Source organism: Ambystoma mexicanum, chromosome 3p, assembly GCF_040938575.1.
Source record: "Ambystoma mexicanum isolate Mex_15411 chromosome 3p, UKY_AmexF1_1, whole genome shotgun sequence".
NCBI lineage: Eukaryota > Metazoa > Chordata > Amphibia > Caudata > Ambystomatidae > Ambystoma > Ambystoma mexicanum.
The window spans coordinates 925,991,422-926,006,251 of record NC_090925.1 but is presented as its reverse complement, the minus strand read 5'-3'; the positions used below and the strand labels follow the sequence as shown (position 1 = coordinate 926,006,251).

General features: G+C 45.4%; 1 protein-coding gene across 1 annotated transcript in view; it reads right to left on the bottom strand.

Moving 5' to 3' along the window:
* Positions 1-14,830, bottom strand: part of UQCC1 (ubiquinol-cytochrome c reductase complex assembly factor 1) — a 999,068-nt gene that overhangs the window by 92,080 nt on the left and 892,158 nt on the right. The window lies entirely within an intron of this gene.

Sequence of the window (14,830 nt, the reverse complement as noted above, 5' to 3'; positions counted from 1 at the left end):
AGTTTTGAGGGACCCCTTCAACGCATAGACTGCATTGTGCATTGACTATTAGCTACAAGATTAATCTACTCAGAAGGGTGAGTTCCCGTGACTATATTTATTTCCACAACGCCTCAACTATCGTTTATTATATCTTCTCTCACATTTCTAAGCGTTCCACCTTGGCTGTTTAATTTATTTCCTTTTAGTTAACCCTCAGATGCCTCCACCTGTATACAGAGTCCTGTCCTCCTAGTTGTATGTCACAACGTATATGGAAATCCTTGAGGTGACTTCACCATACATAGGATATTATTATAGGCTCCAAGAGGTGTGATCCTATTAATCAGATGTCCTCTAATTTACACACAAATATAGCACCTAGATGGGCGTTCGTTGATATACATATATAGTATTACACACCTGACCCTATTTTTTTTTATCTTACAGGAACCCTTAGAGTGAGGATAGAGAATGTCCTCATCTATCGTCTGAAATGTTGGAAAGGCTTAGATTTATTTTTCATAGAAGGAACAGTTTCTGAGTATCATCAAGGTACTTTACTTTATGCTCTTACTCAAACTACCATGCATGATCAAAGGCTAGATTATTTCATAACGACTCCCTTGAGATTCTACTGGTCATTCTTTATCTTCTTATTTGCTAGCAATCATTCTTTAAACACTGTGGAGAGAGGCCTTTTAGGGATCATAGATACAATTGCACACTCTATGTGACAGAGTAGTAGTGGCTTTACATTAGCTACTTATAAACCTTGAATGCTGACCACGCAAATTCTGAATTGATGTTGCCATTCACAATGACATTGCTTTAGGTTGGTGTAGACAGGGGTGGTCATTATGGATTGTTAATTTTTTTGATGTACTGGATAAAGACTAAGACCATCCTCCTTTGATATAATTGTAAAACAACCTTATTTTTGCTTTTTAGTTCGGAATTTGGCTCTTGAAGAAGAGAATGGATTCTCAAAACGCGTCAGCCATTTTAATTGTTTATTTATCTACAAAATCCTTTCTTCCTTTGTGTTGACTTTCTGCATCAAAGAATCTAATGTGAAAGAAATCAAATAATTGCCTTTCTTTATGAAGACAGTGCTTTGAAGGCCATATGTTTAAAATACATTAATTGAATAACAATATTTCGATATGAATAATTATTGAACCGTTATACAACGGACTAGTAATAGTGTGCAGGGGACGGGAGGGCTCCACAATTTTGGATCCTCTTCTTCTCTTTACATATTTGTAATACTGGACCTGTGCCAGATCCACTTTTACTCCCCCGCACCTTGAAAAACTTTAAGATTTAACACATTTTTGACCTCTTATTCAATAGGTTTGGAGTGCATCCACATATCTTTCTTTTTTACCCGAAGAAGTATCCAGGACTGCTCCGATGAATTGGAGTCTTTGGAATGGTATCATATTTGACTTCTTGTAATTGAGTGAGAAGCCGAGTCTGTGTAACAAGTGGCAGGTCATACGCAGATGTTCCTGGGCCTGTTCGGGTGGGCGTGTCCTGATTAATCGATCATCCAGGTAGGGGTAGATCTGAATCCCCCCTCTCCTGAGACTCGCTGCCACTACCGCCATCAGCTTGGTAAAAGCCCTCGGGCGGAAGTCAACCCGAATGGCATAACTCTAAACTGATAGTGAGAGCTGCCAATCGCGAACCTCAGGTACTTTCTGTGCTTGGGTTGGATCGGCACATGAAAGTAAGCATCCTGAAGGTCCAATGATGCCAACCAGTCCAGGAGCCGGAGAGCCTGAAGGATCTGAGAAAGGGTTACCATCTTGAACTTGTCCTTCCTGAGGAACTTGTTCAAGTTTTTTTAAGTCCAAGATGGGTCTCAATTCTCTGTCCTTCTTTGGGATGAGGATGTATGGGGAATACCAACCCTTGGTCCTCTCAGCCTCAGGTACATGTTCGATTGCACCTTTCTCTAGCAGGGTTAAAATTTCCTGCAACAGGAGCGGATCTGGAATTTTGACAGAGTTTTAGGCTGTAGTTGTGGATGGTCTTGAGGCCTTTTTTGCAAAAGATGGCAGTAACCTTGAGCCACTGTTTCCAGTGCCGAAGCAACTGACGTAATGCCCTGCCATTCGTTCAGATGCTGAGAGATCCTGCCTCCCACCGGGCTTTGTGGGTCAAAGCCTCAGAGCGGCTTTGCGGCGGCTGCAGCAGCAGTTTAGGGGACAGATGCCGCTGCTGGGGCTGATCTAGCACCCTTTCCTCGTCCACCCTGAGGAAATTTTCTTTGTCCTCTTTGACTAGCCTGTCCTTTTCCTCTTCTAAATGAGGAATAAAAACGAAAAGGACGACCCCTCCAAGAAGATGAGCCCGAATAGGAGTGTTGCTGAGGTTGTCGTATGGAGACGCTAAGTGACTTAGCTTCCGCCTTGGAGGTCTAAAGCTTCTTCAAACTTTCATCCGCCTTGCTGCCGAACAACCTCAAGTTGTCAAAAGGCATGTTAAGAGGTTTGGCATGCACATCCGGTGCAAAGTCTGATTTCTCAGCCACACAAACCTGCGTAGCACTGTGCTAGAAGCCATAGACCTGCTGATGCTGTCAGCAGTGTCTGGTCCTGATTGAAGGCATTCCCCCATAGCCTCCTTTCCATCTTTCACAATCGCGAGGGAACCATCTCGCTCCTCGCCCTCAGGAATGTGTTCAGCCGCTGCACTAATACAATCCCACAGGGTGTGTGTGAATCTTGCAAGGGTGCAGGTCACATTTGTTGACTTTAGAGCCATACTGATCAAAGGAAAAATCCTTTGAGACCAGGCATCAATTCTTTTATCATCCCTATCTGGGGGAATAAAAGGGTATGCAGATTGTCTAGTGGATGCAGCTGCCTGGACTACTAAACTCTCAGGTGTAGGATGCTTAGTTACTTCGTTAAATAGTCACAATCAGAAGAAGAAGGTCTGTATTTCCTAGCGAAATGTTTCTTCACTGCTGGTCCAGATTCTGGGGTTTCCCATGCAGCCATAACCTTCCTCTGAAGTGTTGTGTGAAAGGGAAGAACAGGATCCTTTTGAGGACCTTGACTGAGAATGTCCGTCATGTCATCCTCTTCGTAAGTCAGTGAATTTCTGTTCCACCCCATAAACTCCACCACCCTATTGATAATATTTCTATATGCAGAGTCTACATGATCAGCAGGGTCAGGCTTATCGAATTTCAACTCAGGAGACGTGTCTATACTACTAGCTGTTGGTAGACAGTCATAGAGGTCAGACATTTTGGACTGAGGGTCAATTAATTCTTCTGGGACATCCCTTGAACCATATTTTACCCCAAAGGGGGAAATCTCCTCTTCAGAGGATTGTTCCTCATAAATAGAGGCCATAGACTTGAAAAAGTATTTTCTCGGCACAGGGTAAAACATTTTACCCGTGTTTTGTGAAGGCATTGACATTGGTTTCGCCAAAGGCGTCGATATTGGTGCCGGAATCAATGTTGCCCTTGACAAAGGCGTTGATGGCGTCAATATTGTCGACGCTGGCTTCGATAAAGTTGAAGGAGCCTTCGATGTAAGTGTCGTCGAGGAAGGTGTTGACGCTACCTTAGACACTGGCGTCGAGTAATTCTTCGACAGATGCGTTGAGGAGCTCTTCGATGACGGTTTGTCACCCGACACCATTTTGTCTGGCGTCACCAACTGTTTATGCACGAATAGGCCCGTCTTTCTCTTCTTATGAGGCGTTGGAGAGGTTTCTCTCGACAACACCCTCGACGATTTTTCACCAGAATGAAAGCGTCTAGTCTCTGATCTTCCTCTGTCATGTTTAAAATGAGCCGGGGAATGGTCTTCATGCAATTTCTTTGAGGGGGTCTGGGCCGCGTTCTCGAAGATTTGCATCATCAAGGCTCTAAAAGCCTCCCATTTTTTAGGAAAATCATGTTTTGATGGACAGGTAACCTCTGTACCAGAGGACGAAGAAGAGGAAGATCGGTGACGCCTTTTCTTTGCCGTCTTCGAAGAAGACTTTATTTTCTTGACCGCCTCCTTGACCTAGATTTCTTCGATTTACGTAGGCACTTTTCCCTGGACTCTGTAGAGTCCTTATTTTTCTTCTAAGAGGTCTTCGAAGATTCCTCCCACAACGCCAATTTAACTCTTCATTCCTTGAGAGCTTTGTTCATCATAGCCTGACAGGAATCGCGCTCATCAACTCGATGGTCCGGACCGAGGCACCAGAGACAAACTCGATGGGGGGGGTCAATTATAGAGATTTTCTTCCCGCATTTCTGGCACTTTTTAAAGCCAGTTTTAAGGGTAGAAGGGTTAGATGAAGAAGACCTCCCGAAAGACTGAAGCGCCATTTTCGTACACACAAAGTGAAGCCAACGGGAGCAGCTTGAGCCATTTATACTACGTATGACGTCAACACGCTATGGTAGCCCATAAGGGACTTCAACGCCATGACATCGAGCACAGCGCCTTCTGGAGTGGAATTTCTTTTCTCTGAAGTAGCAAAGCTGATGTTCCGAATATCTAAGATGAGGAATACATGGGAGGACACAATCCATTCGAACAGACCACATGAGGGAATCAGTATCCCCAAGCTCTGTGCATGTCAGACTGTAGCTACTGAGATAGCCATGGGAAAAGCTGACAAGGTTTTGGGACCCTGAGAAACCCCAACGGAAGACATATCGCTACAAGGTGCGAAGATTATGCAAAATAGCTGGGGAACTCATCCCGGTTATGAGAGCCTGCGAAATCCAAGAGTGCAAATACCCTGTAAAAGGGGGGGTGAGAGTACCATGAACGTTGTAAAAATCAATGGAAACAATATTCAGGTTACGGAAGACTGAGAAATCCAAGAGTAAAAAGAAAAAACCTATAAACGGTGGACTGAGAAAAGTACTGACACTGAATAATGGCTGGAAAAAGCTATTCCGGTTAAGGAGCCGAGAAACCAGAGAGTAAAAAAATACCTATTAAAGGGGGGCTGAGAAAAGTACTGACAATGAATAAAGGCTGGAAAAAGCTATTCAGGTTACAGAGTCTGAGAAACCTGAGAAAAGTACTGACACTGAATAACGGCTGGAAAAACATATTCTGGTTACAGAGCCTGAGAAACGAAAGTATGCAACTAACAAATGAAAGCGGGAAAGGAGATATAAAAAATGTAATTAAGGCTAAGAAAGCCCGAAAGATTGTACAACTTTGAACAACCAGGGCGGACTACCACCCTAACCAAGATAACGTGATTGAAAGAAAATAAGCTGTCAGAGGACTACAGGAATCTAGGGGAGTCCCAGCGCTTTAAAGGAGGAAAGAACACACTTTTTTGTGTGTGTTCTCAAGCAATTCTGGAGAAATGGAATTGTTTGCATCAAGAAACAGTTCTCTTTATTAAAAGGAGATACTGCAAAACCGTATTTTGTTATGATGGCTTGAAGGAATATCCTGCTATGCAAAAGCAACACTGGAAGACTAAAAACGTTAAGTATGGATGGGGTCAGGCAGAATCCTTGCTGAGACTAGTGTACAAAGCCTCCCCTTGTCCTTCTTTTAGTTATGTGTTTTCTATAGTGGTAGGGTCAGTTAGCTAGATAGAATTATGAATATTGGCCTGCGTCGGATCTAGATGGAATTGTGAATGTTAGCATGTCCACACTCAGATGGAATTGTGAATGTCAGCATGTCCACTCTTAGATGGAATTGTGAATGTTAGCATGTCCACAATTAGATGGAATTATGAATGTTAGCATGTCCACTCTTAGATGGAATTGTGAATATTGGCCTGCGTCGCATCTAGATGGAACTGTGAATGTTAGCATGTCCACACTTAGATGGAATTGTGAATGTTAGCATGTCCACTCTTAGATGGAATTGTGAATATTGGCCTGCGTCGCATCTAGATGGAACTGTGATTGTTAGCATGTGAAAGTTGCATTTAGAAAGTGTGCCCTATAGCCTCTCCGTGAATTTAGAAATGTGCCCAATAGCCTCGCTGGTAAATCGAATTTAGAAGTGTGCCCAAGACCCTCTGTGAAAGTTGCATTTAGAAGTGTGCCCAATAGACACTCTGGAAAGTTGCATTTAAAAGTGTGCCCAATAACCTCGCTGTGAATTCAGAAGTGTGCCCAATAGCCTCTCTGGTAAATTGAATTTAGAAGTCTTTCCAATAGCCTCTCTGGAAAATTGATTTTAATAGTGCGCCCAGTAGCCTGTCTGTGGAAAATTTGAATTTAGAAATGTGCCCAATAGCCTCGCTATGAAAGTGGCATTTAGAAGTGTGCTCAATACCCTGTGTGAAAGTTGATTATAGAAGTGTATCCAATAGACGCTCTGTAAAAAAATGCATTTAGAAGTGTGCCCAATAGCCTCTGGAGAAAATTGAATTTAGAGCTGCTCCCATTAGCCTTTTGAAAATTGATTATACAAGTGCGCCCAGTAGCCTCTCTGTGGAAAATTGAATTTAAAAGTGTGCCCAATATCCTCTATGAAAGCTGCTTTTAGAAGTGTGCCCAATAGCCACGCTGTGAAAGTTGCATTTAGAAGTGTTCCCAATAGCATCGGTGAAAGTTGATTATAGAAGTGTATCCAATAGACACTCTGGAAAGCTGCATTTAGAAGTGTGCCCAATAGCCTCTCTAGAAAAATTGAATTTAGAAGTGTGCCCAATAGCCTCTCTGGAAAAATGAAGAAGTATGCCCAGTAAACTCTCTGTGAAAATTGCATTTAGAAGTGTACCCAATAGCCCTCTGCCCAATAGCCTCTCTGGTAAATTGAATTTAGAAGTGTGCCCATAAAACCTCTGTGGAAAGATGTATTTAGAAGTTCGCCCATTAGCCTCGCTATGGAAAATTGAATTTAGAAGTTCGCCCAGTAGCCTCTCTGGGAAAGTTGCATTTAGAAGTGTGCTCATTGAAAGAGCATATAACCCATCATATCACACCCACCACGCTTACTCTCTCCTTACATCACCACTCAACTAGAACACAGAGATACTATGACCATTCGGTATAACTGTTCTCATACCAACATCCGCCGCTTACTCCACATCATTCTATGTAAACACTGCTGGTATCACACCCCCAGCCAGGCGTTTTCCTCAGGCCTAACACAGCCACATCCGTTCCGGATAAATCCTACCAGAACACACACATTCTCCTGATCTTTAAACCACCACATCTACCGCTAAGAAGCGGCTATTACACGAGTACCGCACGAGCTGCACACATACCCGGTGCTCACACGCACCTTTTGACTCTCCGTTCTCTCTCTACTGATCTGAACTTCGGTTCCCAAGGGCGTTAAACCTACCAGCGCCTTCAGACCATACCAATGGTATATAAGGCGCTATATAAATGCAAAATAACATAACATAACATAACATAACTAAAGAGAATTTGGACTTTAGCATCCACCCTTAGTTTTTGTTTTGTTAGGTAGGGAACTTCCCTCATAGAAATAGGGTAAGTTAGGCATTTGATTCCTTTTCTTTTTAATAAAACCCTTGAAATATGACTCACAGTCGTCCGATTCCTCCTCCTGGTTTGATACACCAGCGACTTACAGAAATCTGATTTCAACATATATGTGGATGGCATGCAACTAATCATCTACCTGAACTCTGTGATCGAAGGAAACAATGCAGCAAAGGAATTCAATTCCATTGGTGGGGGTAGGGAACTCTTGCTCAGACATCAAAGACAAATCACATGTTCTTACGGCACTCTCTCAAAGGGTCCACTCCAATATAGACAGTAGAGGCACACTGGACTTTCCTACAACAATTGCACTGAGCATCCCCATCATAAACAGATGCCACATTTGTTTCCCAGCAGTGTGAACACAAAGCTCATGCAAGGAAATTCCACCACATCAAAAAAATTGTTTTTAAACTTTTCTCACCATGAGCACACGCCCCCCTCCAACCTCCAATGTGGAGTACAAGCACAGGCTCCTGGTCACTGGTAGACAAAAGGAACGCTTTGTACAGCCTAAAGCAGCGCCATCCTCACAAACAGTGAAAATAAACGCTTTGTCAGGCCTCAAAGTTCCAAAGTAAAATACACATGAATATATCAAGTGCAGCCATCACTTATTCAGATCCACAGGTGCTGACCCTCAGAGGAAGCTGTGATGAATCCAGAGAGTTTGTCACCTCTCCCCAAGGCGGAGCCCAACCCTTTAGGACTAGGGAGGTGAACCAGCTATGATTAACACCCCTTAGGGGAAAGAGTAAGCGGGAGACCTCTGGAGGGGTCTTACCCTTAGGGACCAGGTAAATCACGGGAGAGAATTAAGTCAACATCCCTTTTCTCCAGAGACAAACTCCTTTATAGGGTGTGCTGGACCTACGATGTGTGAGAAGAACAATGGCTGGCTCGGCTTCATTTCATCCTCTTTAGGGAAATCAGCAGAACGACAGATAAACCAAGCTCCTGAAGTCACGTCATGCTAGGAATCAATCAAGACGAAGTTTCCAGACAGCACGCACACTTTAATTGCACGGTAGCACACATTGAGAAGAGAAACGCTCAGAGAGAGATAGAGAGGTCTGCAGGTCTGCACTAGGATAGTGCAATGCACCCAGGTTGGCAAGATACCGGAACCCTGGTGTGTGTCAAACCGAGCGAGAACAAAGTACCTCAGCGGGTAGAGGAAGAGCTAGGAGGAGGAACCATCCACAAGCTCCTGCACCGAGCCAGCGGGAACGAGGTGGAGGCACCCATCACAGAGGAGTCGGTTAAGCAACGAGATAAGACACCGTCAGCCTATGTAGCCCTCCCAGGGAGCACCGCTCATCAGACACAGGTACACAGTGGCTCCAGAGGCATGGGAGGCAGGATGCAACGCAAGAGATGAGCCCTGGTGTGGGAGGAAGAACCAGAAGTTCCAGAGTGGAGAAAGAGACAGATGCAAGCCTTGAAGCGGGGTGCAAACCAAGAAACCTTAGAGTGGACACAGAGAAAGACAGAGGCCCTGATGGGGGGGGGAGCGAACCAAGAAACCCCAGAGTGGGGACAGAGAGAGAAGCCCTGGAGTTGGAGATGAAGTTAAAAGACCCAGAGAGGGGAGGAAGGAAGAAACAAGCTCTGGTTGCGGGGCGTGAACCAAGAATCCCCAGATTGAGAGGACCCTGTTTGGGGAGAAAGACTGACTCAAGTTCTCCTGAGGGAGAAAGACTGAGGGCCTCATCACAAGCTGGGCGGTAGCCCTTAAATGTGGCGGTAACACTATTACCACTGCATTTGGGGGCTGGCCCCATTATGAGTTGGGTGGAAGGTTTGGAGTTTTACCTCCAACTTTATGCTGGAGGTAACAATCCTGCTTTCTGCCCGTTTTTGGCAGCAATAGCGCCACCCCCTCCCCCCCACACCAACCCCATTGGGTCCAATGTACCCAATGGGAAATGCGAACTTACCATTGTACCGCTACTCGTGATCTGGCACTAATAGCGACGGACCGAGTAGCAGTAACGCTATTTGTGCTGGCAGTATCCCGGCTGTATTACCACCGGGATACCGCCAGACTCCTGATGAGGCCCTGAGACTTATGACTGGAATGAGAAGCAGCAAAAGATATGGCTTCAGTCCCGGGAAGGCACTCAAGACGTATATAAACTACATACTTGGAACTGTGAACCTAGGCTAAAGCCTATGAAAGAGAGTCAAGATGGAGTCAAAAGCCAGCAACTATTCCTTTTATGGTGTGATTCTCCAAAAGTACATCCAATTTGTTTTGTGTTGATCTTTTGAGTAGTAGAGAAAGAAGTAAGGTGAAGATTAGGATTCCAGACAGAGAACTTCATTTATGTTGCCAACCTGAAACCCTGACGAGCACCGTTTTTACTTTCATTTGTATAGAGTTGGGTTTAGAAACATAGATTTAGGAAAAGAATAGGACTTTTTACACTAAAACAAAAATGTAACTTGTGTGAATCATGCCTTCTTGTCCGTTTCCTAATTCTGACCTACCACAAAGCCTAGCCCATGGATGGGTGTATAGGGGATAGGGGGGGGGTCAGAGGGGTCAGGGTCACAGGTATGTACAGACTCAGGGTCTAGGTCAGGCAGTGTGGTTCTTTGTATTTAGAGCTGGTGGCAGGGAGTGAGTTGGAGAATGAGGAAGGAGTTTGGTGGGAGAGTGGAGAGAGGTGGAGGTTGGAGACAATAGGACAGTTAACGCAGAAGGAAGTTGACTGGAGAGGGCAAGAGGAGGGTGGGTGGAGTCATCAGGAGAAGGCTGGTGGAAAACATCCAAATAAAGTACAGAATGCCAGCAAGATGAGACTCTCACATGAAGGAGTCAAGCCTCTGGGAGAAGGAAGAACAAGCATGTGGTGCGGCACTGAAGTACAGACAATGACAACTTGCCCCATCCCACCCACTAACAACCATAATTACCCTGTTAACAAAACATGTGTGGCCTAATGTGAGGCCTGCTTTGCCAATACTACGCAAACACAACTCATTCTTCCTCGGATATCATAACAACTGGTGTTAAAGTTGTAAACCCCAGAGCACAATTCCATCACCCCTCTTTCTGAAGAAAAGCAGCCTTTCTGCTCCTTCCACTTTTTTGTATTGTAAATAGAAGTTAATGGGCGAGGCAGTACCTCCCTACTGCAGCAAACGCCCTGTATGGAGAAGCTCACTCGTGTGCATATGCTAACCCCAGACAGCCTCTCTGTACCCTGGGAAGGACAGCCCTTAATATATGGATGAATATAGAATTGCCGGTTTTTGCCTTGCCTTGATCATTTAGCTGGGGTGCAAACCTATGCAGGGACATCGGACAGAGACCGCCTGCAGAGATGCAGGATCTGTCTGATATCGAAGTCCTGGTATGGCCTCTATACCTGGTGAGATGTGGCCGTTGGGGACAGGGGGAACATCATTAGGAAGTGTGTGAGAAGGGGTTTGGGACCTGTGTAGGGCAGTAGGGTATACTCCTAGGAGGAACAAGCAGAGATTCTGTCCCCTGCAACGACTGCCTGACAAACGCCTACTTGCCCTGCCCAAGTTGGGCCCAGCCCTAACAGGAATAACTCCCAGGAGGCCACTGAGAACAGCACCTGAGCATGGTAGACCGAGATTTGAGGCATCTCTCAGCATGTTAAGCAAGAAGAAATGTGTGACTGTGAACCCAAATTTCAAGTAGCCCTTTCTGAGAACTGAATGTTCTTGCCTCCCATAACCCTTAGCTATAACTTACAGAAATTGACTGGAGTTTACAGACTGTGCCTGCCCCCATATCTGACAACTCTCAAATGCTTATTTTGTTGCACATGGCATTAACAAATAAATTACTACACCTGGTAATGTTCTTTCTGATGGCTGTTCCTTGCATGGACTCCACATCTTAAATATATGTGTATACTGCTTTGCAGACTCTGAAAATAATACACAGCAGGGAGTGCTGTGTCTCATCGGTTTCGATATCCATCGATGGTTACCATTCCCGCCTCAGGACATGACATCAGTGACAGTAAATAGCTCACACCGTGACCGTTGCCTCAGTTCCTAGTATTTCCCCCTTTTTACTCAGCCGTCTTGAGGAATTAAATAACCCGCATGGGCGTAGAAAGAGAGAAGTACAACAATTCACTTTCAGCCAGAGGGGTAGGCTGGGAGGGCGATGAGGAATCTGTGGGAGGTACATCCATCAGAAAGAACATTACCAAGGGTAAGTAATTTGTTCTTCTAATGGATTGTGTCCTCGCACGGATTCCTCATCTTGGACTCCAATAGCAATTTTGGAGAGGGAGGTGGGAGAAGTGCAATTTTGATTTGCACATAATATTGTGCAGAACCGTTCTTCAAAATGTCTAAGCAGTAATGCTTTGAATTAGTATGGAGTGAGGACCAAGTTGCGGCATTGCACATTTCTTACACTGGTACACTTCTTTGCAGAGCCGAAGTGGTTGGCACTCTTCCGGTGGAATGGGCTCTTAAGTTCTCAGGGACATCATTTTCAGCAAGGCAGCAGCACTGCGAGATGTATGAAATGATCCATTGTGAGAGTGTTTGTTTGGTCACTGTTTGGCCTAATTTGTGACCAGTACAGCCAATGAATAGTTGGTCATCTTCTCTGATGTCTGACACTCTTCAAATGTAAAAACTAATAGCCCTTTTTGGGTCAAGCCTGTGTAACCTCTATTCATCTTTAGAAGGGTGAGAAGAGGATAGAACGCTGGCAATGTGATTTTCTGTGTCAGATGAAATTCAGACACCAGCTTGGGAAGGAAGGATGGACGGACCCTCAAAACTTACCTCTCTTTGGAGAATACTGTGAATGGATGCTTAGATAGAGCTTGTCGCTCACTAACCCTTCAAGCAGAAATTACGGTCACTAAAAATATGTTTTCCCAGGTTAACAACCTATGAGGAGAGGAATAGAGCAGCTCAAAGGTTGCAGCCATTTAAAAAAGTAAGTACTTGTAAGGATGAGGCAGGAAGGCAGAGAGTTGGAAATTAAAACAACCTTTTATTCAGGTGAAGGAGGAAAAAAAATTAAAAAACTTCAATTCAGTCTTCTGCACATTCCTAGGCATGGGTGCACCTTTAGTTTCCTTAGGTTAGTCTTCATAGGCCCAGAGAGTCTCCAGTGTGGTTCTCTCTCCCTCAGTTCGGATGTTCTGAAAGAAATCAGATGAAACGCACCCAGTCCGTTGTCAGTTTCATCCTTAAATAGGGGAAAAAGAGCTGTTGACCAATCAGAGTGGACTTTGTTGTTAAGTTTTTAAATACCCCCACAAGCCCCGCCCTATTCCTCTCTGTTGAAAGGTTGCCATGATGTCTCATCCACCGTTCCGGTTGCTTTCCCCTTCCCTGAGTAGCTGTCGAATTGATTCACAGGTGAGTTTATTGTTTGTATTCATGAGCGGGGAGCAGGTATTGTCAAGTCCATGTCACGGTTATCTCGCTCGGCGTCCGTTTCTGTTTGTTCATTACTATTAATGAACGGACACCAGAGAGCCATTCCCTTTCCTCGTAGTCCTGGGTTTCTATTACTGAGCCGGCCTCCACACCCCCCTCCCATCTGTTCTCATGCTGAAACTTCGGTTTACTGGCCGCGGCCCCTCGGGCGAGCTCTGCTTTGTCTGCGCTGTGTTCCGGCCAGAAACCTTTCTCCCCTGGTGTCTTCCTCTCCGACTCACGGCCTTTCTCCACTGGTGTCTCCCTCTCCGACTCACGGCCATCCTTTGATTTCGCCACGGCGTGAGTCAAAGGCCATGCTTCCTCCACATGTTCAAAATACTATATTCAAATCCCAGGACGGAACCAGAAAAGGAACCGGTGGGAATGTATCTGTCACTCCTTTCAAGTACTGCATCACAATAGGCATCTTAAAGTAAAATCCTTGGTCTGGCATGCGTTTAAAATTGGATAATGCTGCCAAGTATCGCATAATGGTAGCCACCTGCAACCCTGATGGGTTAAGTGCAATAAAAAAGACAGCACTTCAGGTGTACTGCGCAAAAAAAAAGGATCTATATCTTTAGTTCTACACCAGCTGCAAAACGTGTTCCAATGGCAGCAGTATAGGGCTTTTGTTGCTGGTCTTCTAGCCAAAAGCAACACCTCCATAACGTCTTCTGGGAGGTCCCAATCATTGTATCTTTGCCTCTCAGAAACCAGACGTGAACGTTCAGTGTTCTGATGCCTGGGTGAAGAAGACGGCCTCCCTCTTGTGACAGAAGAACACTCTCTGGGGAAGACGGAATGCAGGGTAGTTGGCCATGTCCACAAGGTCCGAGTACCAACACCTCTGGGGCCAATCAGGGGAAATCATGATCATGGATTTCCTGAACTTCCTCAACCTCATGATGACATGAAGGATGACAGGGACTGGTGGGAATCAAAGAGTGGAAATTCCCAGTCCCCCACAAACGCGTCCCCAGAGCTCCTCTCTGAGGAAATTACCTGCAGCAGAACAGGTCGCATTTCCTGTTGATACAGGATGCAAACAGATCCCCTTGAGGGGTTGGCCGAAGGGCGAAGATCTCTAGAATGACTTCCTGAGCCAACTCCCCCATGTGGGAGATATTGCTTTGCCTGCTCAGAGCATCCACCATTGTATTCTGTTCCCTGGCTAGATGAACAGCCGACAGAGAAATCCTGTTGTGTAGAGCCCAAAACCAGAGTTGCATTGTCTCCTTGCAAGGCAGTAGTGACCCTACACCATCTCTTTTGTTGAGCTAATGCATGGCCACTGTGTTGGCTGTCTTATTCAGAACGTTCTTTCCCTGGATAGGGGTCAAAAAGGCCATCAACGCCAGTCTGAACGCCCCTATCATCACATTCTCTTTGCAGGCCCACCACAGCAGATGCTATGAAACCTTGTTCAGGACTTGAAGAAGGTCCATCATCCTGCCTGAGAACTCTGACCATTCGGATAGGAGGGCCCGCTGGAGGGACCTCATCCTCAGGTGGGCCTCCGGCACAGGGAAAATGCAGGATGTCATTAGGCCCAGCAACCTCAGAAAAACAAATGTCGATAGATATTGGGTGTTCTGAAAGCTCATTACCATCTACAAAATATGCTGGGACCTCAACTCGGGAGGCAGAGCCTTCCCAGAGGAAGGGTCCAGGACTGCTCCAATAAATTGCAGTGAGTGAGAACGTGTCACTTGGGGGACTTCTTGAAATTGAGGGCGAAGCCCAGTTTGGGGAGGGAATGACAGGTGCTATAGAGATGTTCCAAAGCTTGTTGAGGAGAACAAGCTCTGATTAGCCAATCATCTTGTTCGGGAAAGATGTGAATCCCTCTCCTCCTTAGATTTGCTGCCACCACCGCCATCAACTTGATGAAGACTCTCAGGGCGGAGGTGAGCCCAAAAGGCAGTACTCGAAACT